The 26,906-nt window shown below is 46.1% G+C and overlaps 1 long non-coding RNA gene across 1 annotated transcript; it reads right to left on the reverse strand.

The window, feature by feature from the left end:
- Positions 1-25,461, reverse strand: LOC137579640 (uncharacterized). The gene is made up of 4 exons (XR_011032871.1): positions 25,447-25,461; positions 366-534; positions 129-254; positions 1-48 (listed from the first exon to the last, which is right to left on the reverse strand). It is a non-coding gene; the product is annotated as an uncharacterized lncRNA (long non-coding RNA).
- Between the last annotated feature and the right edge of the window lie 1,445 nt (positions 25,462-26,906).

Consider the following 26,906-nt stretch of genomic DNA (forward strand, 5'->3'; position numbering starts at 1 on the left):
TTTGTTAATCACTTTCAACCCGAACCATTTCCGTGTGTGCCGGTTTACCTGTGAATATTATATAAATAATAAAACCTACATTTAGTTAACCGAAGTTTCTCGTGCGTTTTAATTCACCACTCGCTCACCACAAACTGAAGAAATTGGCACCCGCCAACTCCTTGTATTTCATTTGGATCCTTCCGCCCCCCCACGAACATTGGTCCTTCGAGCCGGATATCCTTCCGCTCCTCCAGCTTGCATCGGCGGAATTCCTGATAAGTACAAAATTTCATTATTCATTTCATTTACATACTACTAAAAGTGTGAGGTTTTCCCGCTTCTCCATAGCGACCTACACACTTTTACATATTGTATGTACATACCTGACCTGTTCCAAGGTTTCATGGTAGTTCCTAATCCTTAGCGTGATTGTCCAACGTTCTCATTTTACATTCCACGATTATCCATTTTCATTTATGTTTTTTTTTCCTCGCACTTGTCCAAATCCACCTTTTTTACATATGCATTCACATGTACATGTAATTTCCACAGCTGTTTGCCAAATCCGCGTAAAAGTTTAAAAAACAAAAAAAAAAAAAATTATTAAAGTGTTATAAAAAATAGGGAAAAATAAAAATCAAAGTGTTCACCGCGTTTTCTTATGTGTTGGAATAATAATCTTTAATGCCAAACTTATTTCCACACGCGCGTATCTACGTACATACATACATCGTCACCTGTTGATGTACGCGCATATGTACATACATATCCATATACATACAATCCCTTCGCACATTTACCACGACACAAAAGGCAAAAAAAATATTCTTTTTTTTTAAATAGCACTTCACGTATGCACCGCGATTTCTTGCGCGTTCGAATTAGGTGCGAAATTAATTTCCTCACGCGCGTCTTTGGATACCGGTGCACTTGCTTACATACGTACATACATACATATGTATATGCTTACATAGTCATACATTGCACATACATATGTACATATCCACAACGCATAATACATTTCGGTGTCGCGCATTGATTTAACACAACCCCACATCCAATTAAATTACAATTACTTACGTTTTTTTTGTTGTTGTGAACAACGCGTGTGCATACATATCTATACTCACCTGTGTACTTATGCATGTACGTACACACATAGATCAAAGCATCTGTCCATATGCATTGATCGGTTGTTTTATTTGCGCACAACACTCGCTTGTTTTTCCGCACAACACTTGTTCTTGGTTTTTCCGCACAACCACAAAAAAAAAATTATTCACATACATAATTAAACAACAAAATCAAAAACCAAATATATAAACAGCGGCCGACAGCTGTTTTCGGAGTAGTGGTGACACGTGAGTCGAGTCGTGATATCGATAGGCGGCTCAAGCGCGCCAAATTTAAATCACATTATTTCCGATTCTCTTTTTTCGCCTAATTATATATCCGCCCATATTTATAAAACAATACATATATATTTTTCCAGCATTATCGTGCCCACATTTATATATCCGTCCATATTTATAAATCATTTATATAATTTTTTCCGGCCAACTTTTTGCGCTCACATATATATATCCGTCCATATTTATAAATTATATATATAATTTTTTCGGCCAGTATTTTGCGCTCATATATATATCCGCCCATATTTATAAATAAATACATATATATTTTTTCCAGCACTATCGGGCCCATATTTATATATCCGTCCATATTTATAAATTATATATATAAATTTTTTCGGCCAGTATTTTGCGCTCATATATATATCCGCCCATATTTATAAATAAACACATATAAATTTTTTCCAGCACTATCGGGCCCATATTTATATATCCGTTCATATTTAAAAACTATATATATATTTTTTCCGGCCAGTATTTTGCGCTCAATATATATCCGCCCATATTTATAAATAAACACATATAAATTTTTTCCAGCACTATCGGGCCCATATTTATATATCCGTTCAGCTTTAAAAACTATATATATATTTTTTCCGGCCAGCCTTTTGCGCTCATATATATATCCGCCCATATTTCTAAATAAATACATATATATATATTTTTTCCAGCACTATCGGGCCCATATTTATATCTCCGTCCATATTTATAAATTATATATACAATTTTTTCCGGCCATTATTCTGCGCACACATATATATCCAGATCCAGATTTATATAAAAACGTATTTTCCTTTTATCCTATACATCTTTGTTTATATATTTCATCCGTGTTTTGTTTTATACGTACTCCCATCGGTAATTTTCAATCCGCATTCGTGCGTTCGTATATTATTCCGCATCTATCCCCATTAAAGAGGCTTCGTTTCCGAGCCACACGCGAGAAAATTCTCCCGCAATCCTGCGGTGCACAGTGAGGAAGTTCTTGCGTCCCCATACAGTCCACTTCTCACTTCCAAAACAAAAAAAAGGGACGCGCACAAACGCGGTGTTCGTCGGTAAGCTCGTCCCCTGAGTATGTCCACGGAGCCGTCCAAGACTGCGCCGAAGTCCAACAGTCTTTCGTCTCCCTCTGCAACTCCGGAGAAGGTTCGGCCTCCGACAACTCCGGTGACCGTGAAGCGTACGGATATTTCGCGCAAGTTCTCGTCAGTTCGCAGCCGCAGCGAATCCCCAAGGTCCCGTCCGTCTTCGTCCAGCTTACCTGAGGGTCGCAGATTCTCGGTTAAAGACTCGAGGGAACACCAAGGTCGTTCCAAGCTTTCAACTCAGACCCAGATTCCGCACGTTGTTGTGACGCACTGTTCTGACGCTCCCGTCACCCGATCCGTATCACAACAGCGTAGAGAACACTCCAGAATGTCCCTTTCCGATTTCGTTATAGCGTGCGACGCATTGACTCTGTTTGAAGCTCGCGAGAGTGAAGCTCTAACTTCTGAAGTGCCCTTGTTTTCCATTAAAATGCACTTAGAGCAGCTCAAATCCCTTTGGTCAACTGTCGAGATGGAATACTCCCGTTGTCACAAGGCCTTGACAATCCAAGCCGACGAGGAAAGCTTGGCAAACATAAGCCACATCAAGGCGAAGCACGAATCCGCTTACGCGGCATATGTGCGATGCGGGACGTTGTTCGGAGAACGCATCGAACAGCTCTCGGTACAGATGACGACTCTTAGGCGTCAGCCAACCGCTCCGTCGGGGCCACCGGGGCATAGAGTTCCTCCGTGTGAGGTAGAGACATTTGATGGCGACAGCCTAGCATGGCCCACATTCCGCGATTTGTTCGCCGCCATTTATATCGCCAATCCGTATTTGTCACAAGTGGAGAAGCTCTATCACTTGAACGCCAAGACGCGAGGGGAAGCGAGAACCATCGTGGCTAAGTCCCCCCTGACGAATGAGGGTTTCCAGGCCGCGTGGGAGAACCTCACCGCACGGTACGAAAACAGCCGTCTGCTGGTCATGACTCAAGCCAGACAACTCCTTCAGATTCCCGCGGTGGCACAAGAGTCGGGCAAATCCTTGCGAGAGCTGCAGACCGCGTTTCAAGGGTGTCTTACCGCACTTGAGCGTTCGGGTGTTAGTACTGAGAATTGGGATGTCCTACTTATCGCCATCTGCACTAGTAAATTGCCGAAGGCCACAATCCTCCTGTGGGAGCAATCAGTGCCCAATAAGACTGTCGTCTCAACGTGGTCCGATTTGAACCAATTTCTTACCGATCGGTATCGGGTCCTGGATGCCACCGACGAACATAAGTCGGCCCCAAGTGTCCAAGCCATCCCCATTGGCCCCCGCAAATCCTCTGCAACGATGAAAGTCCAAGCGTTTCCAGCGAAAGCTCAGCTCAAATCGGCGTCTTGCAAGCTGTGCCATCGGGAAAATCACCCAATACGGCTCTGCCCTAGTTTCCTTGATATGCCTGTTCAGAGGCGGCTGGAAACCATTAGACAGCAGGGACTTTGTCTGAACTGTTTTGCCCGCGGTCATCAAGTGAAGGGCTGCTCCAGTGCGCATAATTGCCATACCTGCAAGGAACGTCATCATACGCTGTTGCATCCTAGTGATGTGTCCGTGCCCTCGCCATCCGCTGCGCAAGTCCCACCATCCAGCGTCACAGAGCGCCCGTCCGCGAGCGACCAGCTCACAAATGCTCAAAGTTATTTTGCATCTACCCCAGGCAGAGGCCTTTTAGGCACTGCGATTGTCACTCTGCACCATCGTGGTGTGGATCATCATATTCGGGCGTTGATCGACTCGGGAGCCGATTCAACTTTTCTCTCCGAACGCGTCTTCAGCATGGTCCAGCCCCCCTTCTACCCAGTAGACGCCGCGGTTACTGGCATGGGCCAGAGTGATGGAGGCTGCGCCGACAAGGTGTGTCTGCTAATGCTGTCTCCCCCGTGTGACAGATTGAACAAGATTGAGGTCTCCGCCCTGGTCGTATCCAAATTGTCAGGGGCCATTCCAACAGCTCCATTCCTTAATACGGTTCCGACGCAGTGCCTCGATCGCCCCCTGGCTGACCCGTACTACAACAAGCCCGCGCCTATTGACATGATCATCGGTGTAGACCTGTTTCCCCACATCCTCGGAGAACGGATCAAAAAGGATATTGGTGATTTTGTCGGGCTAGAAACCATCTTTGGATGGGTTCTGTGTGGGGCTATCACTCCTGACCCCCCGGTGTCTAGATCCGTTTTCGCGGCACAGACGCGAGTTAGTCCCGAAGCAAAGCTTGATGTACTCCTCACCAAGTTTTGGGAGGTGGAAGACCTTCCCGCAAAGCCGGAAAAGGAGGATGACGCATTCTGCGAGCGGAACTTCCAGGAGACCACCCAAAGGGGAAAGGACGGCCGATATGTTGTGTCCCTACCGTTCAAAGGTCCGAATAGCGTTGACTTGGGCCACTCAAGACCGATCGCGCTGGCTCAATTCCTGCGGAATGAGGCACGCCTTCTCAAGGATCCGGTTCTAAAAACGCAGTACGATGCCATTATTCAAGAATATGAGGAATTGGGTCATATGATTCGGGTGACGCCGCCTCAAGATGGGAAAAACTTCTATCTCCCCCATCATGCGGTGTTTAAGCCCGATAGCACCACCACTAAGGTACGCGTGGTATTTAACGCGTCGAGCCCCTCCACACAAGGCGTCAGCCTCAACGATGTCTTGCACACCGGTCCTACTCTTCAGGCCGACCTCACGCTTCAGGTACTGAAATGGCGGTTCTTTCAATTCGTTTTCAATGCCGACATAACGCAGATGTATCGACAAATCCGAGTCGATCCCAGGCATACCCCCTTTCAGCGGATCCTCTACCGAGACCGCTGCGGCAATATTCAGGATTACGAGTTACAAACTGTCACGTTTGGGGTTAACTGCGCGCCATTCTTGGCGATCCGAGTCCTTTTTACAACTGGCACAAGACGTGCAAACGATGTATCCTCAGGCGAGCGAAATCCTTCGGAACTACATGTATGTTGATGATGTCCTTGCCGGCGCTCACACTGAAGCCGACGCTCGTCTCGCCATACGAGAGCTTCAAGCGGTCCTCCAATCTGCGGGATTCCCGCTTCGGAAGTGGACTTCCAATAAGAAGGAAGTACTTCAAGCCATTCCGAGAGAGCACCTGCTGCGAGAGGACTTTCTCGAGCTGGAAGACGCGAGCACCGCAAAAACCTTGGGTATTCGATGGCAAGCTGCTGAGGACGTCTTCTTCTTCACCACAGCGGACCCCCCCCTTGAAGGAGTCGATCTCCAAGAGGCAGGTTCTGTCTCATATCGCTAAGCTCTTCGACCCCGCTGGGTGGCTAGCCCCATTTGTCATCCGAGCGAAGATATTCATGCAGCAAATCTGGCTTACCGAACTGGGCTGGGATGATGCTCTGCCGCCTCTCCTGCTGCAGCAATGGCATGAATTCCTGCAGGATTACCCAGGCCTCAGTCGACTCCGCATTCCCCGTTGGCTAAACACCAGCGATAAGCTCTCGTGGGAGCTTCATGGCTTCTGTGACGCGTCACAGAAAGCGTATGGAGCGGCCCTATATGTGCGGGTTCGGTACGGCAATCAAGTAGACGTCCATTTATTAACGGCTAAGACCCGTGTAGCTCCAGTCAAAACAGTCTCGCTGCCTCGGCTAGAGTTGTGCGGAGCGGTTCTGCTAGCCGATCTCTGGGCGTCGATCGTTCCTGAACTTCCAATCCGACCTGCAACCTCCCAGTTTTGGACCGACTCTACCATCGTGTTGGCTTGGCTCAATAAACCTCCGTGCAGTTGGTCCACCTTCGTGGCCAATCGCGTATCCAGGATCTCCGAAAGCACTAGTGGCCAAAGCTGGTCACATGTGCGCTCCGAGGACAACCCCGCGGATCTGGCGAGCCGTGGAGTCTCCGCGGCCGAGCTATCGGCCAGCAGCCTCTGGTGGCATGGGCCGGACTGGCTCCAGAGAGCCCCCGAGTATTGGCCAACTCCCCATAACGAACTCCCAGACACCCAGCTGGAGCAACGGGTCCAGTGCCACACCACCGCGACCACGCTACTCGAGGACGTCAGCGAACGGTTCTCGAATTATGGTAGGGCTCTACGAGTCATCGCGTACATCCTACGCTTCGCCACCAAGAGGATTTCGACGCCTTCCACGGTTCGCCTCACCAATGACGAACTTCTTTCCGCCGAGCGCGCCTTGATTCGACCTCTCAGCGGCGGGAATACCTCGCGGAGATACGGGCCCTGGGCGAAGGGCGACCCCTGCCATCATCCAGCACTCTACTCAATCTGAACCCATTTCTCGACCAGCATGGGTTACTCCGCTCCTGCGGACGACTCCGGGCCGCTGAGTCCCTCCGATATGATGAACGTCACCCTATTCTCCTCCCATATAGTACTCATTTCACTCGCCTGCTTGTCGCATTCGCCCACCGCATCACGTTGCATGGCGGCAATCAACTGATGGTGCGGTATTTGCGCACCAAATTCTGGATCCCACGGATAAAGAACATGGTAAAGTCCCACATCAAGGGGTGCAAGGTCTGCATCGTTCATCGTCGACGACTACAGACCCAGATGATGGGTGATCTCCCTCGAGAACGCATCACGTATTCCAGGCCCTTCACCCACACGGGCATTGATTTCGCAGGGCCGTTCGAGATCAAAAATTACACCGGGCGTGCGTGTCTCATAACTAAGGGTTATGTCTGCGTCTTTGTGTGTTTCAGCACGAAGGCAATCCATCTCGAGGCTACCTCCGACCTCACCACTGAAAGATTTCTGGCAGCCTTCTCTCGGTTTGTCGCACGGAGACAATGTCCACAGCGCATTTACTCCGACAACGGCAAAACCTTCGTAGGGGCCTCAAAGGCGCTCGAAAAAGATTTCCTGAACGCCACCAAGCTTGAAATAATGAAGGCATTCCCCCAGCACATCCTATCCTGGCAGTTCATTCCGCCAAGCGCGCCCCACATGGGAGGACTGTGGGAAGCAGGGGTCAAAAGTTTTAAGACCCTGTTTTACAAGTCCTCGTCCACTGTCAAATACACCTTCGAGGAACTTTCCACTCTCCTGTGTAGGATCGAAGCGTGCCTAAACTCCAGGCCAATCTCTCCCATGAGTGAGGACCCAGAGGATCTACTGGCCCTAAGCCCGGGACATTTCCTGATTGAGGACCACTCTTAGCCATTGCGGAACCGGAAATTCTGGTCGAGCCTATGTCGCTGATCAACCGATGGCAGCGACTAAAGGCAATCCAGCAGGCTTTCTGCCGCCGCTGGAAGAGTGAGTACCTCAAGGAGCTTCACAAACGGAACAAGTGGAAATCACCGACTCGCAGCATCCAGACCGGCGACCTCGTGATCGTGTCCGAAGATCATCTCCTCCAACGAGTGGCGCTTAGGGCGAATTGAGCGCACTCTGCCCGGGGCTGACGGCCTCGTCCGAGTGGCTGATGTCACCACCGCGCGTGGGTCTATCCGAAGACCCGTAGCGAAGCTCATTCTGTTGCAAGACAGCAGGAGTCCTGAGTCTAAAACCTTATCGTGACTCCTAATCCCTCTATGTTTCCTCCGAATGTCCTCGTCTCCGTGCATGTTTCTCGTTCCCGTGCATAGACTAATCCACTCCCCCATACGTAATTTCTTTCGTTACAGTTCATTCAGCTCGCCCTTTCATAGCGACATGGCCCCCACGCGTCTGCCGCACCACCGCAGCAAACGAGCTCCACAGGGCACGAACGTGTACCGATGCCGGGTCTGTCGGGGGTTCATGCACTCCGGCAGTGTCAGCGCTTCCTAAACCTCCGAGGGGAAAAGCGGCTTCGGGCGGTGCTCATCAATAAATATTGTCCCAATTGCTTGGCCCACGAGCATTCATCCGACGCGTGTCGGACTCGCCATGGTTGCCGACGATGCGGGCAAAGGCACCATACCCTGCTCCACATGGCCGACCAACCGCCGAGACGACGTGCCTCCGCCCGGCGTCGCAGCCGATCACCCCCTCCAGTCGTGCTGCACCCCCGCTACAACCCCGTTCCCGATCATCGTCCGACCGCTCCGCTTCCCCAGAAGGCGCACCCGAGATTTCGTTATCCTCCCTGCTCCACGCCAGGACGACGACTGTCCTGCCCACCGCAGTCCTACGGTTGGGCAATGGCTCGAAATCCTTCGAGACCCGCGTCCTTCTTGATGCGTGTGCGGCTGAGAGCCGCATCAATCTCTCCTTTGCCCGGTCCCTGGGGTTAGCTGTGACCACGGTCGGGGTCGACCAAGCCTGTACGGCCGTCCTCGAGTCGAGGTCCGACAAGACGTTCCGACGGAACGTTATATTCCGGGTCGAAGAGGACTTGCTCATCCGCACTCCCATCCGGGAAGTGGCGGCGCCGGTCCGAGAGAAGTTCGCAACCCTGATCCTGGCCGACCCCTACTTCTATCGGCCGGCGTCGGTATCCGTGGTGCTCGGGGCAGACCTCTATCCTGAGGTCATCCAACCAGGCTGTGTGCCCGGTCATAGCGGTACTCCCGCAGCCCAGAGCACCGTGTTCGGATGGGTCGTCTCCGGCTCCTGTGGGATCTAGGCGCTCCAGGACGTTGCCGTCCCCCATCCTTTATATGTCCAGGGTGACAATTGCAACATGTTGCAAGGGGGGCGGTATGTTCACGCCACCGGGTGAACAGCAGTGAGCGGCGAAGAGCAGTGAGCGGTGAGGAGTGAGGAGGGTTTTTTGATCCTCGGCGTCTACGGTCACACCAGGAGGAGTGACTTGATTTTTTCCAATGGGCACCGCCATCACTAAGAATCGAGCCTTTCACCCGAACACCCGTTCTCTTGCATTTTTTTACGATTTGTTAATCACTTTCAACCCGAACCATTTCCGTGTGTGCCGGTTTACCTGTGAATATTATATAAATAATAAAACCTACATTTAGTTAACCGAAGTTTCTCGTGCGTTTTAATTCACCACTCGCTCACCACAAACTGAAGAAATTGGCACCCGCCAACTCCTTGTATTTCATTTGGATCCTTCCGCCCCCCACGAACAGGTACGATCCAGATTGGTGAACAATAGGGCGATTTCGATTTCCGAATGATTCCCTATTCTATCATTTCATTAATTTGTTTATTGACTTCTTCGTCAAAGATTTGTGATTATTTGTATGGGTGTTTGTAAATTGGGTCTTCGTGTTTAGTTCTGATGTTGTGTTTTATTGTACTGGTAAAGGTCAAATTTTCACCTTTCCTATACTGGATATCGCTAAATTCATGCAATATTTTCTTTAACATTTCTATTTCTTCTGAATTTAAATGATCAAGTCTAAATTCGTTTCTTTCCTCGATACCGTTATTTATTTCATGTGCGAATGCTTCATATTCAAACTCTGGGGGAGGATAAGGTATTGATTCTTCTTTTTCTTCTTTATTGGTGTATTTGAAATAGAATTTGTGATTTGATAATGTTACACTATTTTCTTCGTAATTAATAACGGCCTGACATGCTTTGAGATATTTTCTACCTAATAGTATGTCATATGTTGATGAAAATTTATGGCAATAAAATTTTTGATGGTTGGGGCAAAGCTTGCTTGGTGCAAAAGATACGCTTTTGTTAAGCTCAATTATTCCTTTTATTGTTTGAACATTTAAATTTTCTGATGTTTCTGGAAAATTGAAATAATTTTCGTTGATAATATTTATTGAAGAGCCTGTATCTATAACGCACTTTAAAGGAATGTTATTGATTTTTAGTTGGACATAGGGATTTGATTGGAGGTATTCGGTTGATCTATTTGATCCAACTGTTCTGTCTGAGCTATCTGATCCGAGGCTGATTGATGAAAATTTTCGGACCATTCCATTTTACTCTGACCACTGGTACTCTCTCTTTGCCTTTTAGTGGGTTGATTTACCACAGGGTTTTGATTCTGAGGTTGATTCTGAATCTGATAATTAAGGGGATTTTCTTGTCTGCCCTGATTAAGATTTTGTTGAAATTCTTCTCGAAGCTGTTGGTTATTTTGGGAATTGGTATGATTTGAATTATTGTATTGGTGGTTTTGCTTATAATAGTTCTGCCCTGAATGGTTTTGGTTTGATTTGTAATTCGAATTTCCTGAATTACTTTGATTGTTAGTTTTTGGTTTCTCTGTGGAGCTGTTTTCATATTGACCCTCTCTCTGGGCTACTTGTTTCAGATTAGACACTGTTGAAATATCAAACTTCGCTAATGTCATATAAAGCTTGTCTGGTAATTTTTTAATAATGACTTCTTTGACTGTGTTATTCATGGCATTTGTGTATAAAATGGTATTGGCGGCATCGCCTTCTAATTCTAACTTATTAATTATAATAAAAGACTTATGTTCTAAATCTTCAATAAACTTACGAAGGTTTCCTCCAAAGGAAGTATGGTATAGCCGTCGTAGTAACTCTTCATAAGGCGTTTGCACCTTATATTCGCTGATGAGGGCGGCCCGCAACTCGCTCCAATTGTTGGCGTGCGCTAGTTGTGATATCCGTTGTGCATCTCCAGTGAGCTGCATCTCTATAGTACCATACATCAAGCTATGTTGACGGATGTCCCTCGTCGGGTAGAGTTGTAGAATGTAGTCAACTCTCCGTATGAACGTGCTCAGGGTCAAAGCGTTACCATCGAAATTGGGCAACTGTCTAAGCATGGTAAGTGCTTGGTTCAGATGTGTTTCTGATAGTTCCAGTGTCATCTTTAATTAGAATATATTTAGAACTTCAAGATTTGATGTCGCGCTTTTGACTGCACGAAAGGTTCTTTTGCGGATAAAACGAAAAAAAAATTTTTCGAGGGCTTTGGGCTTTATTTGCTTACAGCTCCTTTACTTGTTTTTAGCACAAAAAGTCTTGATCACGGGCCAACCTTAGATTTGATATCTGTAGCGGTGGCTTGACACAAGTTTCGCACAATTTATTTAATGATACAAAAAAGTTTTGCTTATAACGCAACCTTAGATTCGATATCCGTAACGGTCACTTATACACAAAGTTTTGCACGCACTAAGTTATTTCGTTTTATCCTACCGACTGCGCCAGTTATAAATCCGATTCTTTCATTGATAAAAAAAAATTTGGATTGGTGAGACTCAAAAACGATCTTTATTGAAACAAAGCGTCTTAAGAACTAACTTATGATTATTCATACAGATATAATTAAAGTTCGGTTAAAAAGCTTTTGATATTAGTATTGGGAGCTTTTTATCTAGTGACAAGGGATCTGGATTTTGATTGGCTTATTGATTTTTGCTAACTAAGCGTTCTCACGCTTGGAAGATTTTTGGGGACATTTGTTTATAGGATTTTTGTTTAGTCTCGCTTGCAGTAAACATCCGCTGTTTTCTAGACTAAAGGGGGATCAAGTTATGTGGGTGATTGGAGTGGGAAATTGAGTGGTGTGAGTGGATGGAGTGGCGGATATATTACTATATATTTATTTGAATATCAATATTCAGGTCTTTTCGCAATCAAAGTATCAAATTAAATGAAAGAGCCTGTACCAAAAATTCTGTTTCTAAGCAAACGCAATGCATGCGAATTCTAACGGATCTTTTCCATGCTCTCTTCTTTGCCTACGCTTGCGTTCGCTGTGCGATATGAGAGTAAGAACCGTTCCAAGGAAAGACATGTGCGTAGTACTTAAGGGGGGTTATTTATTCATTCTTGCAAACAAACAAAAGAAAATATTCTTTCCGAAATGCAATTAAAATTATTATTATTAAAGAGGGCTACTACACCACAGTTAATGCTACGGAAGCCTACTGACGGAGTCATGAACTGAAAAAGGACCTCCTAGCTAATTCATAATACGACGAACTGACCTTCCTCAACACCTTAGCTGGGATGAAGACTGGTGCTAATTTGCTACTAAATCTTTTTGGGGCTGAACTCTGTGTAAAATTTGGAGCATGAACTGTGTCACCGACTTTTAGTTGTCTACTTCTGCTACGTAAATTGTAATTACGAGCATTTGTTGCATGTGCCTTGGCTATGTTATCCTTAGCTTTTTGCCGAGCTACCTGCAATGCATCGAATCTATGCAACGATGTGTCTTCAGTCATTAAATTCAACCGCGAACTGAGCGGTTAAGACGTTTACTTGCGTTCGCCTGAAGAGAATAAATAGCGGTGCATTGATGCTAGTCTCCAAATCGAGTAAGAAATGACTTAAAGAATCCGGATTTGAATTGTGAACCATTGTCCGTCAGTATACGTTCCGGTACGCCAAATGTATAAAATATACAATTTTCTAAATATTCGCAAATACGATTGAATGTAAACTTCTTAAGCGGATGCAGAAAATGAAATTTGGTGTTGTGATCGACGATGATCAATAATCCAATGTGCCCTTGCTTTGATCTAGGATACGGACCTAATAAGTCCATGTAAAGCTTATGAAACGGTCTATCGGATGTCCTGGGCTTTCCCATGGGAGGTCGAAGAATCTTGTTGCCGCTTTTTGTAGACCGACAAGTCGAACAACTGTCAATATATTTTTTTATTTGGGATGCCATGTTGGGCCAAAAGAAGTATCTCCTAATCTTATCACTAGTTTTGCCAATGCCACAATGTGCTGAGTTCGGGGGATTATGTGCTGTCTTTATTATGTCTTCGGTAGGACTGGATAAGATCCATAATTTCAAAGAATCGTTTTCCTGCGCTTCATTTCCGCTTGCGTGTTCTGTTCGCTTATAAACATATTTGCTGTCTACGCGCAAATCAGGCAATCTGGACTGGTTGTCTGTAATGCGTTTTGCCAGTTCACGATATTCATCTGATTCAAAATATTTAGACGACAAATCTATCATAGGTTTTATTTCCGAAAGTTCTGAAACTTCATCCCGTCGCAATAATGAGTCCGCTACAATGTTTTGAGACCCAGGACGATGAACGATTTCAAATAAGAAAGCTTCTAAGTTAATTGCCCATATCGCTAATCTACCGGAAAGGTCCTTCTGTTTCATAAGCCATTTTAGAGAACCGTGATCGGTAACTACTAGAAAAGTTTGTCCCTCAATGTATGCTCTAAATTTCTTAATTCCTTTAATTACTGCCAAACATTCGAGTTCTGATATAGTATAGTTTCTTTATGCTTTGTTCAGTTTTTCTGACATGTTAGCTATCGGTAGTTCTATGCCTTCGGAATAAGTTTGACATAACATACATCCTATACCTACTAAACTTCCATCACATAATAAAATAAACGGTTTCTTAAAATCGGGAGTGGTCAAAATAGGTGCTGAAGTTAATCTTCGTTTCAGTATTGAGAAAGCGTAGTCTGTCTCTTCGTTCCAACTAAGAGATCGGTTCTTTTTTAAGAGTTCTGTTAATGGGAAGCTAATGGTGGCATAATTTTCAATAGAACGTCGATACCAGCCAGTCAGTTCCAAAAATCTCCCTAAGTGTTTCACTGTTGTTGGAATCGGAAAGTCGTTTATTGCACAAATTTTTCCAGGATCGTTTTTCACTTGTCCGTATCCAATAATAAAGCCGAGGTATTTAATCTCCTCCATGCAGAACTTAGATTTAGCTACATTAATCGTAAGATTCGCTTTACGCAGTCTCAATGCTCCCTCTTGTATTAAAGCAATATGCGATTCAAAATCTTCGGAAAGAATTAGCAGGTCATCGAAGTAAACGAATAACCTTGTGCGCAAATAAGACGGTATGACACGATCCATAAGTCTACATAAAATCTGCGGGGCGTTGCACAAACCAAAAGGCATCATTTTATATTGGTAAAGTGGCCGGTTAGGTATTGTGAAAGCGGTGTATTGACGTGAGCTTTCCTCTAACGGAATTTGCCAGAAGGCGTGCTTCATGTCCAGTCCAGTAATAAATCGGCCTGCTAAGTATTCCATCAATATGGGGAAGAGAATGCGCGTCTTTACGAGTGCACTGATTGACTGCGCTAGAATCTAACATAATCGAACTTTATAGCCACGTCTCACCAATACACAATTGGAGCTCCATGGACTGTTACATTCTTCAATGATATCTAAATCTAACTGTTGAGTTTGGCTCTAAGGTTCGATGTTTTAGCGGGCCCACAAGAAACACTTCACTTTTCACGTGATACTTCATTTATTTCTTCCACGTGTTTTCTTATGCTAATGGTAGGCTAAGTGGGTGTGTGTATGGTGAGCGAGCGAGTCGGTAGTTGAGCCGCTATAAATTAATCGCCCTTACTCGCGGTTGTAACCAAACTGTTCTGTCCGCCGCTTAGTAACAAGCACAGAACCTAACATGTAAGCTTAAAGCGCAAGATGCAACGGTTAATTTCCCAGCACGTAGGCTGGCGCTTAAGTATAAGTATGAAAATGAAACAGAATGAGTGATATGGGTTAACCCATTGGTGGCTGCGTCGGGTCTGCTGGGCAGTCAGTGGATTTCGGCGGCAACATTCCCCCCCAGTAAAGCTGCTCTCTTCAGGGGGGTTGCTTTGCTCCATTACAGCCGACGTCTAATACAGCTACTTTAGCCACGGGGCGTTGAAGAGTCCCATTGGCGGTTCTGAAAATCACTCAACGCACCTGGTTGTCTTTGGCCAGGATTGTTTGCTCGACTATACCTTTTGGCCATCTATTTCGGGGCAGAGTCTCGTCCAATATTACAACGACGTCTCCAGCTGCTATTGGTGGTCTCTTCGTAAACCATTTTCCTCGCCTGGCTAAATCTGGAACGTATTCGCGTACCCATCGTCGCCAGAATTGATCGGCGAATTCTTGAACAGCTTGCCACATGTCCTGTACGGTGTGTATGGTTTTGAAGACTGGTTAATAACCGCTTGCTGATCCTAGTAGTAGATGGTTAGGGGTGATAGCCTCGTCGTCTTTGCTGTCCATAGAGACAAAAGTAAGGGGTCTGGAGTTTAGGATAAATTCCACTTCCCATAGTGCACTTTGTAGGCCCTCACTGGTGAATTTTCTCGCTGGGCAGATTGTATAGACGGAACGAACAAGTCGCTCCCATGCTCCCTCCATATGGTGGATTAAATTTCCATTTGATGTCATCGAACGCCGGTTGCACGGCGTTGAAGTTGATCGTCTGCGCTTTGTCACAGATAATCTTTTCGGCAGCTTTGAAGTTAGTGCCATTGTCGCTGTAAATTTCTCTTGGGGTCCCGCGCCGATTGATGAAGTTTCCGATGCACATTATGCACGATGCAGTGTCCAGAGAGCACGCCAGTTCTATATGCACTGCCCGTATGGTTAGGCAGGTGAAAATAACGCCCCATCTTTTTCGCTTCGCCGTCCTACAGCGACCAAGAAGGGCCCGAAGTAGTCGATACCGACGTAAGTGAAGGGACGTTGGTAGGCAGCCAGCCTGGCGATGGGCAAGGGAGCCATTTGCGGTGGATCAGGCATGGCGCTCTCATTTTTACAGCGTTGGCAAGACTTCCGCATGCCTTTGTATAAGACTCGTAGGCGTGGTATGTAAAACATGCCGCGAATCCTGTTAATACACGTCTCATGGGATGTGTGGTGCATTTCCTGATGATACCAGTTCAATATGAGCCGAGTAATGTGGTGCCCATATGGGAGCAGTATTTGATTTTGGCCGTTTAGGTTTTCTGCTCGCCCTCGGGTACGTAGGAGCTGGTTTTCATCTAGGAAGATATTCAAACATATGAGTTTAGAATTTGTTTTTAAAGGTTTACCTCTCGTTAAGTTGCGAATTTCTGGGTTGAATTCAGATGACTGCGCATGCCGCAGTAGGAGTGTGCGTGCCTGCTGAATCATCTCGTAAGACACCTCTGTAGGTGGCGATGCCTTCGTTTGTTTTGCTTTCAGTTTCTCAATATAGAGAATAAAGCGCGCTAAAGCTCGATATAGCCTGCGCCAGTCGGAAAAATATTCCGCGTTAAGTTTTAGCTCCATCGGCGCATTGTCGATGAAGAGTATGTTGTGCCTGACTTTAGCATTGTTTGGTGGCCCCAAATCATCGCATTTTGGCCACTCGTGTTGATCCTGCAGCAAATAGTCTGGACCGTGTAGCCAAGTTTCATGTTTATTGGCGTTGTTTGTTTTAGTAGCAAGATCTGCAGGGTTAAGGCTGGTTGGAACCCAGTTCCATTGGCTAACGTTTGTGAATTCCAGTATTTCGCCAACGCGGTGCATGACGAATTGCTGAAACTTTCGTGGATCCATACGAAGCCATTTGAGAACAGTCTTTGAGTCGGACCAATAACAACTCGAATTAATTGACAATCTTGGATTGCGTTGGATTCGGTTACTCAGCTTTGCTCCGATCACTGCGGCCTGCAGTTCCATCCTTGGTATAGATAGTGGACTCAACGGTGCCATTTTCGCCTTGGAGGCCACGAAGCTGAGGTAGGTTCTTTTCCCCTGGCGTATCCGAAGGTAGCAGACTGCTGCGTATGCCAATTCGCTGGCGTCAACGAACGTATGTAACTGGACATCATGGACTTGATCGCTGCTGTCGAAGTAACATCTCGGGATGGTCAATCCGGCGATTGTTCTAAGGATCCGTTTCCATCGTATCCATTTGGGTAACAATGCGTCGGGCAAACCAGTGTCCCAGCCAATGCCGCTTCTCCAGACTTCTTGCAGTAGGATTTTCAGCTCTATTGTAAAGCATGAGATGAAGCCGAGTGGGTCGTACATTGACATAAGTACTTGCAAGAGCTCGCGTTTGGTTGGTGTTTTGTCGCTGTCCAAAACGTTGCGCTTCAACCTGGCGAACTTGCAGATGAATGTGAATACGTCGGAGTTCGGCACCCAGTATAAGCCGAGTACCTTTTCTGTGGCGGTAATTTCGACAGCTTCGGGGAGCAGCGAATCGCTCTTTAGTATTCGAAGGACCTCCTTTGAGTTCGAAGACCAATTGCGTATGTGGAAACCACCTGCTGCATGGATATCTCTGACTTGAGTTGCCACTGTATATAAAATCATCCACGTAGTGGTAGTCCTTCACGGCTTGTGCTGCTTGAGGGTACTGTTGGCAGAATCGATCTGCATTTTTGTCGCGAATAAAGTGTGCAATGCAGGGTGCGCAATTGATTCCGAAAGTAAGTGCTTCCATAACATAGACGTAAGGCTCTTGCCTCTCGGATTTGCTGTCGAACCACAGAAACCTTTGCGCATGGGTGTCTGCTGGTTTCACTCGGATCTGGTGGAACATATCGGCAATATCGCCAAAGATCGCCACTAGTCCCACTCGGAATGAGAGCAAGAGGTCAAACAGGGAGTTGAGGAGATCTGGGCCACACCAGATGTAGTCATTCAGGGCCTTGCCGCCAGATTGGGCGGCTGCGTCCCATACAAGCCGGACCTTCTCTGGTTTATTTGGATTTTTAGTTATGAAGGTAGGTAGATACCATGTCCGTCTGTTTGGTGCAGCTATTTCCTCCGGCGTCAGCATGCGAGCATAGCCCTTTTCGACGAGGTTCTCGATTTGTTTGGTGATTTGCTCCTTCAACTGTGGTTGTCGGGAAAATTGCTTTTGTAGGCATTTAAGCCGTTTTAGTGCGTTTGCGTAGCTATCAGGTAATAAAACTTCAGGGTCTTTCCACATTCCATTCTTCAGGGAGGTAGTAGATTCAAGTCTGGTAGATGATAGCGGTTTTGCTGTGGTAGCGTCTAATGAGAACGCTTGTTTGATGATCTCATGCAGCTTGGCGTCTGCGTCCCTGCATCCACACATGTGAACGCTCACATTAGTTCTAGTGGACCTTGATGACGTGGAGCTTTGTAGTGCCCATCCCAGTCGCGTCTTTGACGCTATTGGTTGGTGTCATGCCTCTCTTTGATTTTAAGGGGTACGGCGAGGTTCCAGTTATTTGTGCCGATTAGGATGCTTGGGCGTGCGTTGGTGTATGATGCTATTGGTAGTCCCGCTAGGTGGGGAAATTCTTTGGCGAGAGCCAGGGTATCTACACTGTGAACCTCTTCCAAGTAGAATTGATTGCCATTATGTGGATTGGCAACCGTAAGCGTGACACTTTCCGATGCATTTTCTTCGCGTGTTGTATCGTTGGTCCATTTTAGGCACAGTGGATCTGGAACGCCTTTTAAGCCGAGCTGCTTAAAGACCTTGTTGTCGATGAGCGTTAGTGCCGATCCCTCATCTAGAAATGCAAAAGTGTTAGTGACTTTCGTTTTATTGATGATTTGTATTGTAATGACACGGAAATATGTTGAGCCAGACTCTCTGGATCGCTGGGTGTGCTTGCCCTCCGGCGTATGCACGTTGGTGACCATAGCTGGCCAGTTTGGGCTGCTGGATTTCGCAGCCTCTGGTATTGGCTGCATCTCGTGGATCAATGGGTGATGTTTGCTTCGGCAGCCTCGTATGCCGCAAACCTTCTCACGTTGGCACTTTTGGTGATGACGGTTTAGGCATTGTTGGCAGAGCTTGTGATTTTTCAGAAAAGACATCTTTTGTTGATGTGGCGTGGCTTTGAACGATGGGCAGCTGTGTATTTTGTGCCCAGGTTCGTTACGTAATTTCCTTGACCTGCTCTTCAGGTGCCTCTGTGTGATGATTTAGGCTTCCGCTCTTCTTATGGTAAAGCGGTGATGTTACCTGGCTTGCTGCTTCAGCTATGTCTTAGATCCATTTGCTAAAAGATTCCATTGATGGTTGTTCACGCCACCGGGTGAACAGCAGTGAGCGGCGAAGAGCAGTGAGCGGTGAGGAGTGAGGAGGGTTTTTTGATCCTCGGCATCTACGGTCACACCAGAAGGAGTGACTTGGTTTTTCCAATGGGCACCGCCATTATTCTGAATCGAGCTTTTCACCCGAACACCCGTTCTTTTGCTTTTACGATTAGTCAATTTTTTCAACCCGAACCATTTTCGTGTGTGTCGGGCTCTCTGTGAATATTAAATAACGCATAAGTTTATTTAACCGAAGTTTTCGCGCGTTTTTAATTCACCACTCGCTCACCATATCCAGAAGAAATTGGCACCCGCCAACTACTTGTATTTATTTGGATCCTTCCGCCCCTCCACGAACATTGGTCCTTCGAGCCGGATATCCTTCCGCTCCTCCAGCTTGCATCGGCGGAATTCCTGATAAGTACAAAATTTCATTATTCATTTCATTTCCATACTACTAAAAGTGTGAGGTTTTCCCGCTTCTCCATAGCGACCTACACACTTTTACATATTGTATGTACATACCTGACCTGTTCCAAGGTTACATGGTAGTTCCTAATCCTTAGCGTGATTGTCCAACGTTCTCGTTTTACATTCCACGAGTATCCATTTTTTATTTATGTTTTTTCCTCGCACTTGTCCAAATCCACCTCTTTTTTTTTTACATATGCATTCACATGTACATGTATGTAATTTCCACAGCTGTTTGCCAAATCCGCGTAAAAGTTTAAAAACAAAAAAATTATTAAGGTGTTATAAAAAATAGGGAAAAATAATAATCAAAGTGTTCACCGCGTTTTCTTATGTGTTGGAATAATTATTTTTAATGCCAAACTTATTTCCGCACGCGCGTATCTACGTACATACATACATCGTCACATGTTGATGTACGCGCATATGTACATATCCATATACATATAATCCCTTCGCACATTTACCACGACACAAAAGGCAAAAAAAAATATTCTTTTTAAAATACCACTTAACGTATGCACCGCGATTTCTTGCGCGTTCGAATTAGGTGCGAAATTAATTTCCTCTTTGGATACCGGTGCACTTGCTCTACATACGTACATACATATATGCTTACATAGTCATACATTCTGTACACGAGTGATAGAGTGCGTCAGAACATTGAGACTCCTCCCGTAAAATTGTTTCCTTTTCGGTTGTTTCCCGCGGCTCTTAAATAAAACAAAGTATAAAAACATTGTTCCAATTGGACTGGGGAGGCTTACCATTACACGGATTCCCAGTGCTCCAGCTAGAGGTCCCAATTCCACCTTTTGGGTGGGCCAAAGGTCCGAACCAACCCTAGGAATAAGGGGGAGCGGCGAGGGGGTAGCTAGCCACCCTTTTTTCCCGCCTCTCGCAACTTTTACTTGTGTGGGTGAGAAAAAATTGCCAAATTTCTCCACTTTCCTTCCACCGCGTTGCAACAACAAATTCCAACAGCTGTGATCGCAGTGTTGATCAGCGCCAAAAGCTCAGTCGGAGCCGCCCTGGCAGGTGGCGCCACTCTGCAGCCTCGCTTGAACCGGGAAAAGGCGCCACTCTTTTTTCCCGCGAATTTCAAAAATTCAAAAACAACCGAACCGCCAAAATTGTTGTTTTGAGAGATGGAGCGTTATGTCCTGTCAATGGACCACCAAGCCCGCTGCGATGACGCATTGGGGCAAGATGCGCAAAGTTTGGATGCGGCATTTGCTAAGCGGCCAAAAATTATGCGGTCACCGCCTGGTAAGGCCATTCACGTGGAGACTGAGAAGTTGGCGATTCACGCTAATCGATCTGGAACGGCTGGAACACCGGTAATAGCTCCCAGCAGCCCGGAGACTTCCGTTTCTCCAGAAGTTGTATCTAATGTGGCAGAGCTAGATGAGCTGGGATCGCTCATCTGGGAAATGGACACGATGTTCAATAAAGGAGATGATGGTAAAAAACCAGTACGCCACATAAATCTCGGCACCAAGAACGCAATAGTACGAATGAAGGAGCTACACGAAGCGATATGCCACATAATGATGGGCAGCAAATCGGTGGTAAAGGCGGTAAGGAGCGAAATCGCCACCCAAACTTCGCCTCTGAATGCTAGACAGCCCAGAAATGATGCGAAAAAGATAGATTTGGCAGGAAACACCCCCAAACGCCAGAGAGAGGACGCGATTGTCCAGCGCAATACCCCACCAAAGCGACAGCGAGCAATGGCGCAGAACACCGCACGTCGCGATTCGGAGCCAGGTACTCTGCAGAAAGTCGGCACGCCAGAGCCGCAGGCAGCCCATGGAGCTGCGGAATGGCAAACTGTATCACGAAAGAGAGTGAACAAGCCATCTCTGAGGAAAGCCAGACCGGAGGTGATCCTAATCAAAGCAAATGAGGGCTGCACATATGCCGAAATCCTGAGCCTAGTCACCAGAAGGCCAGACGGCAAGCTCGACGACGTTAAAAATAACGTCAAGAGGACTAGAAAAACGGCTACAGGCGATTTACTTCTTGAACTCAAGGGTGGTGGAAAGGCCAACAGCAAAAAATTGACCGAGGATTTGAGCCAGGTCCTGGGCCAACAAGCGTCAGTTCGAGCAGCTGGAGCAGAGGCGTGGCTTGAAATGCGCAACCTCGACAACTTAGCGACAGAAGAGGAAATAAAAAAGTCAATGCAACTGAAAATTGGCGATGACGTCGAGCAAGTAAATATAAGGGGCTTGCGCAAGTCCTTTAGAGGCAAACAGATGGCCATTTTAAGTATGCCGCGTACTATAGCAGCCAAACTACTAAAAGAAGGCTTTATAGAAGTTGGCTGGGACATGTGTCCGATTCGCGAGAGGCATGCCCAAAAAAGATGCTACAAGTGTCTATGCTTCGGGCACAAAGCAGAAAATTGCACTAGTGCCAAAGACCGCACAAACTGGTGCCTTAGATGCGGACAGACTGAGCACAAAGCAGCCACATGCAACAATAAGCCAGTTTGCTTTAACTGCGTAGACGCAAAACGCACAGATGTGAGCCACTACACTGGTAGTCGTCGTTGCCCGCTGGCAAACCACAGGTGAGCAAGACGCCAGCAAGAAATGATGAAGATCCTACAACTAAAACTAAATCACTGCGGGGCGGCGCAAGATCTACTGGCGCAAACTATACGCGAGCTAAACGTAGATGTAGCAGTACTAAGCGAGCCTTACAAGACTCAAACTGGATGTTTTTGGGCTGCGGATAGAACGTCTAAGGCTGCCATATGGGCCTGCAGTAACAGAGCGCCGGCCGCAGAGGCTGTATACTCCTCTGACGGTTATGTGTGCGCAAAACTAGGCGATATTTGGCTATACAGCTGCTACCTACCACCTAGCCTCCGTTTGGAAGAGTTTAAAAGTAGACTCGACAACCTCGCTGCGCACGCAAGGGGTAAAAGAAAAGTCGTTATTGCTGGAGACTTTAATGCATGGTCCCACGAATGGGGAAGCAGCTCAACAAATGCACGAGGACGCAGCCTGCTTGAAGCTTTTGCCATACTAGATCTGGCGATTCTAAATACTGGTACAAGCTACACTTTTACCAGAGCGGACTACGGGTCAGTGATTGATGTGACTTTTGCCAGCAGCCAGATTGCAAGCGCCATACAGTGGGAGCTAAGCAGCCACTACACTGCCAGCGACCACATGGCCATTATTTGTAATATTGGCAGTCGAGCCCAACAAACAGCGGTACAAGAAAAACGCAAAATGTACAGAGTTGATGCACTAAACTCTGAAGTATTCGCATCATCACTAGCGATCCCAGAACTAACTGGAGATGCCAACAAGCAGGCAGAAATGATCATGGAATCTGTAGTTGCAGCTTGCGATTGCAGCATGCCCATCCGCAGGGCTCATAGCAGACACCATCCCCATGTATACTGGTGGACCAACAATATCGCCGAGGCCCGGAAAAAATGCCTGCGCGCAAGGCGCGCCTACCAAAGAGCGCGGGGCAGCATCACCTACTCACATCTCGGGGATGAATTTGCAAGCAGACGCCGCGAACTAAAACGCGCTATAAAAGAGAGCAAACGCCGTTGTTTCCTACAGCTATGCGATGAAGCGTCGAACGACATTTGGGGCATGGCGTATAAAATGACCGTTAAAAAGCTGAAAGCAGTCAGACCTGCTGCACCAAGCGAGGGCCACATGGTGAACATAGTGCAAACGCTCTTTCCCGATACCTCGTATATGGCTCCCAGGGAAATGCTGCAAATGGATCACACTGATCACATAAGTGTCAGCACAGATGAGCTGCTAGCGGCTGCTGCACAAATGCATGACCAAAAAGCGCCCGGTCCGGACGCGATTCCCAACAAAGCGCTCAAACTGGCAGTGCGACTCCAGCCTGAAAAGTTTACCCAAGTGTACTCCAAATGCTTTGAGGAATGCATTTTCCCAGACATTTGGAAAGAACAAGATTTAGTGCTAATACCAAAGCCAAACAAGCCGCAAGATGATCCGTCTGCATACAGACCACTTTGCATGCTAGACTCTGCAGCCAAACTGCTAGAAAAACTAATCTGCACAAGACTGGAGAGGGCGATTGCTGTAGCTGGTAATCTCTCGCCGATGCAATTCGGTTTTCGCAAGGCCAAATCAACAATACACGCATTGGCAACAGTTGTTGAAATAGCGAGAAAATCAATTGAGGGACAGCGATGGAAAAACGGTAATAAAAAATACTGCTTAGTAACCACACTTGATGTGAAGAACGCGTTCAACACAGCTAACTGGAGCCGCATCATCGAGGCGCTAAGCAAGTTCCATGTACCGGTCCCGCTTATTGCCTTAATAAAGGATTACTTCCGAAATCGCAAGCTACGATATAGCACAAGGAGTGGCGATCGAATTCACGAAGTACGAGGTGGAGTTCCACAGGGCTCGGTACTTGGCCCGATACTGTGGAATGCTATGTATGACGGCATTTTACGAATAAGCCTTCCGACTGACTGCCATATCATCGGTTTTGCAGATGACGTGGCTCTCGTAGTCGTGGCAAAGCAGCTCTCAGAAGCAGAAGAAAATACGGTCACATCGATTGCCATAGCAAAACAGTGGCTTGCGGACGCAGGACTATTACTCGCAGATCAAAAAACGGAAGCAGTTCTTATCAGCAGCAGGGAAACGGTGGAGCAGGCAAAAATTGTGCTAGACACATGCACAATCCGCTCAGCTAGAGCAATCCGGTACTTAGGTGTTTTCTTGGATACACCCCTCTGTTTCCGAGAACACTTGGGGCACGCGAGTGCAAGAGCGGCTGAACTGGGAAGATCACTGAGCCGAATCATGCTCAACACAAGAGGCCCGGGACAATCTCAACGATTATTATTGATGAACGTCGTCTGGTCGACCATGCTCTACGGCGCCCCAGTATGGGCGGATGCGCTGGAGACGAAGTCATACAGACGAGGACTAGAGGCAACATACCGTCTTGGGGGTCTACGCGTATGCCGTGGCTTCCGCACAATTTCGGATGACGCGGCTCTTGTAATATCAAGCATGGTCCCAATAGACATACTAGCTAAACAAGCGCAAAACATTTTTAGAAGTCGGCAGAGTGCGGAATGGTTACCACCAGCCAGAGGGGAGGCAACTCCAGAAGCCAGGCGATCAAGCCTAGCAGAATCACGCTGGGCAGCATCGCAGAAGGGCAGATGGACATTCAAACTTATCCCGGATTTACATACATGGGTAAACAGGCGACATGGCGAAGTCACCTTCGAACTGACCCAGCTCCTTAGCGGCCATGGATGTTTCCGGTCATACCTTTTCCGATTTGGACACGAGTCCAGTGCGGAATGCACCCTGTGTAGACAAGGCATACAAGAAAGCCCTGAACATGTGATTTTTTACTGCATGAGGTTTACCAACGAGAGGCAAAGGCTAACAGCAGTCCTTGGAGAAGAGCCCACACCTTTCAACCTGATAAAAATTATGATCACATCGCAATCGGCGTGGTCGGCGGTATGCACATATGCTGCAGCAATAATAAGGAAGCTACGAGAGCTGGAGAGAGAGCGCAATACCTGAGGGGCATCGACAGCCCACTATAGACCTGCGAAGCAATACCACAAGGCAGTCCCGCAGGATCCCTATAGTAAAATTCTTTTTTTTTTTTTTTTCTTCCCTTTACTTCTCTTGTCTATACTTCTGCTTTTTGTATATAACTTTCTTATCCTATTTATATTTACCAATATACCAATAAATGAATTAAAAAAAAAAAAAAAAAATAGTCATACATTGCACATACATATGTACATATCCACAACACATAATACATTTCGGTGTCGCGCATTGATTTAACACAACCCCACATCCAATTAAATTACAATTACTTACGTTTTTTTTTGTTGTTGTGAACAACGCGTGTGCATACATATCTATATACTCACCTGTGTACTTATGCATGTACGTACATACATAGATCAAAGCATCTGTCCATATGCATTGATCGGTTGTTTTGTTTGCGCACAACACTCGCGGTGTGTAAAAGCGTTCTTTTGTTCTTGGTTTTTCCGCACAACCACAAAAAATTATTAACATAATTAAACAACAAAATCAAAAACCAAATATATAAACAGCGGCCGACAGCTGTTTTCGGAGTAGTGGTGACACGTGAGTCGAGTCGTGATATCGATAGGCGGCTCAAGCGCGCCAAATTCAAATCACATTATTTCCGATTCTCCTTTTTCGCCTAATTATATATCCGCCCATATTTATAAAATAATACATATATATTTTTCCAGCACTATCGTGCCCAAATTTATATATCCGTCCATATTTATAAATTATTTATATAATTTTTCCGGCCAACTTTTTGCGCTCATATATATATCCGCCCATATTTATAAATAAATACATATATATTTTTTCCAGCACTATCGGGTCCATATTTATATATCCGCCCATATTTATAAATGAATACATATATATTTTTCCAGAACTATCGGGCCCATATTTATATATCCGTCCATATTTATAAATTATATATATAATTTTTTTTCGGCCAGTATTTTGCGCTCATATATATATCCGCCCATATTTATAAATAAACACATATAAATTTTTTCCAGCACTATCGGGCCCATATTTATATATCCGTTCATATTTAAAAACTATATATATATTTTTTCCGGCCAGCCTTTTGCGCTCATATATATATCCGCCCATATTTCTAAATAAATACATATATATATATTTTTTCCAGCACTATCGGGCCCATATTTATAAATTATATATACAATTTTTTCCGGCCATTATTCTGCGCACATATATATATCCAGATCCAGATTTATATAAAAACGTATTTTCTTTTTATCCTATACATCTTTATTTATATATTTCATCCGTGTTTTGTTTTATACGTACTCCCATCGGTAATTTTCAATCCGCATTCGTGCGTTCGTATATTATTCCGCATCTATCCCCATTAAAGGGGCTTCGTTTCCGAGCCACACGCGAGAAAATTCTCCCGCAATCCTGCGGTGCACAGTGAGGAAGTTCTTGCGTCCCCATACAGTCCACTTCTCACTTCCAAAACAAAAAAAAAAAGGACGCGCACAAACGCGGTGTTCGTCGGTAAGGTCGTCCCCTGAGTATGTCCACGGAGCCGTCCAAGACTGCGCCGAAGTCCAACAGTCTTTCGTCTCCCTCTGCAACTCCGGAGAAGGTTCGGCCTCCGACAACTCCGGTGACCGTGAAGCGTACGGATATTTCGAGCAAGTTCTCGTCAGTTCGCAGCCGCAGCGAATCCCCAAGGTCCCGTCCGTCTTCGTCCAGCTTACCTGAGGGTCGCAGAT

This window comes from Drosophila tropicalis, unplaced genomic scaffold (assembly GCF_018151085.1).
Source record: "Drosophila tropicalis isolate 14030-0801.00 unplaced genomic scaffold, ASM1815108v1 contig_747, whole genome shotgun sequence".
Classification (NCBI taxonomy): domain Eukaryota; kingdom Metazoa; phylum Arthropoda; class Insecta; order Diptera; family Drosophilidae; genus Drosophila; species Drosophila tropicalis.